Source organism: Musa acuminata, chromosome BXJ3-5, assembly GCF_036884655.1.
Source record: "Musa acuminata AAA Group cultivar baxijiao chromosome BXJ3-5, Cavendish_Baxijiao_AAA, whole genome shotgun sequence".
NCBI classification, from domain to species: domain Eukaryota; kingdom Viridiplantae; phylum Streptophyta; class Magnoliopsida; order Zingiberales; family Musaceae; genus Musa; species Musa acuminata.
The window spans coordinates 17,823,244-17,825,787 of NC_088353.1; positions in this window are offsets into that span (position 1 = coordinate 17,823,244).

Sequence of the window (2,544 nt, forward strand, 5' to 3'; positions counted from 1 at the left end):
CTATGAATTTGCTAAAAAAGTTTAATATGAATAACTCAAAAGCTATTAACACTCTTATGAGCACCTCCACTAAGTTAGAAATCGATGAAAATGGAGAAAGCTTCGATAAAAAGACTTAGAGAGGCATGATAGGAAGTTTACTTTACCTCACTGCAACTAGACCAGATATCATGTTCAGTGTAGGACTTTGTGCTAGATTTCACTCAAACCCTAAGATATCTCATCTCAAAGCAGTTAAAAGAATACTTAGATATCGTAATAGTACCACAAATCTAGGATTATGGTACCCAAAATCACAGAATCTTGAGTTAATTGCTTATGCTGATGCGGACTTTGCTGGCTGTAAACTAGATAGAAAAAGCACATAAGGAACATGTCAATTTTTAGGACATGCCCTTGTTTCTTGGTCATCTAAGAAACAAAACTCAGTTGCACTATCAACAACCGAAGTTGAATATATTGCAGCAAGTGCATGCTGTGCACAAGTTGTATGGATGAAAAACACCTTAGAAGATTATAAAATTCATCTTAAAAATATTTCCATTAAATGTGATAACACAAGTGCAATATGCTTAACGAATAATCCTATACAAGATCAAGTTACTAATCATAATATAATCATAGAGTTCATTGATACTAAACATCAACTAGCTGATATGTTTACAAAACCTCTAAATGAAGAACAATTTGATTTCATAAAGAAGAGAATTAGGAATGTTGATGTGTCCGAATACATAAACTAGTTAAAATTATCTTTCGGACTTTATTGAATGATCAAATCACTTAATTGCCATTACATGCCTAAATAACATGTTGGAAAGTATGTGTTGAATACAAAAATTTTCATAACAATATGCATGTTTGTTCTTCATGATTGTATTTGAAAATCAATAGCAGAGTCTTGTCCGAATGCATGAAAGTGTTAATTTCATTTTCGGATTCGCTTAACAATTGGTATCCTAACAATCAGATTTTCTCATACACTTATGAAAAATATTTTTCTGAAATGGATTTGATGAAATGATTCCTGCTTATAAATTCCATCTTGAAATATGAATGATAGTGTTTTTACTTGCAAAGACTTGTTTCACATCCATATCTTGATCCTTTTAAAATGAAGCATGATTTAATCTCTCATCGATTTTAACTTCACTCAAAGTAAAATCACAAATAGCCTTCCTCCTTTATGCAAAAAGATTATAACAAATAAAAAGGAAGATGTATTCAACGCAATCTATGTATCATGCTTTCCTTTATATGCTTGAAAAATCACATGTAAAGGCATGAATAACTATCACACTTATGCTCAAAATTCGCTTATTGTTCTCCTGCTATCACAATTACCATGCATTTTGTTGATGATAAAGGGGGAGAAATATATGAGTATTAATGCCATGCTTGCATCACCGAGAAATATATGAGCATTAATGTCATGCTTGCATCACCGAGAAATATATGAGTATTAATGCCATGCTTGCATCACCAAGAGATATATGAATTGATGCTATGATTGCTATAATTTGCATTATGCCTTGTTTGTATTATGTAATGATATCAAAATCTTACTTCGCAGTTTTATATTTTGATATCTTACAATATGATGAATTGCTACTATTACCATCATTCAAACCTGTTATGTAAAATTTGAAAATGAATGTCAAGCCTTGACATCATCTTCAAAGAGAAACATCATGATAGGAATCATGATGGGAGTATTGATAAGTTTAAATGATTTTAACTTATCAATATGTCTCTTGAATTCAAAGGTTTTGAATTCAAGAATGACTTGTCTCAAGTATGGTATATAGACAGGAGGAGTTAAGGTTAACTCTATTATCAATTGATTGTCATCATAAAAAAGGGGGAGATTGTTGAATCTCGGATTTTGATGATGAAGTCAATTGTCATTTGTTATCTAATCGATATGTTGAGATAAGTGCGCAGGATTAACTATGATGAAAATAAGATATGCAACAAGAGTTGCGCCGGAGTCAAGACAATGATCGCGTTGGGAGTTCGAGAGTTTGACGGAAGTTCGGACAGTCGTCGGAGGTTCTGCGGGAACAAATCCAAGAAGTCCATGAGCTTGCCAAATAAGCTTGTCGGAACTCGCCAAGTGGATCGTCGCAAGTCCAGAGTTTGCCGGTAGTCCGCAGGAGCATCACCGAGGGTTCATCCGATGATCGACGGAAGTTCACCAAAAGCTCGCCGGAAGAAGCGATTGATACACCGAAGCAAGTTGCAGTAAATATCTTAGGAAAAATCATAGTTAACACAATGATTAAGTTGGAAATGGGAGGTGATCCCATTAACTTAATCTTGGGACAATTGGGCCCCTGAAAAACCTAAATTCGGCCGAATGGATCAACCCATTCGGACCCTGATTTCTGCCAGGCGGTTCAACCGCCTCAGTTAGGCGGTGGCACTGCCTGAGCTCAGTCTTCGAGCTCTTGTAGGAGGTGCAACCGCCCCTGACAGAGGTGGCACCACCTGGGCTCAGTCTTCGAGCTCTGGCTGAGCGGTGCAACCGCCTTAGTCAGGAGG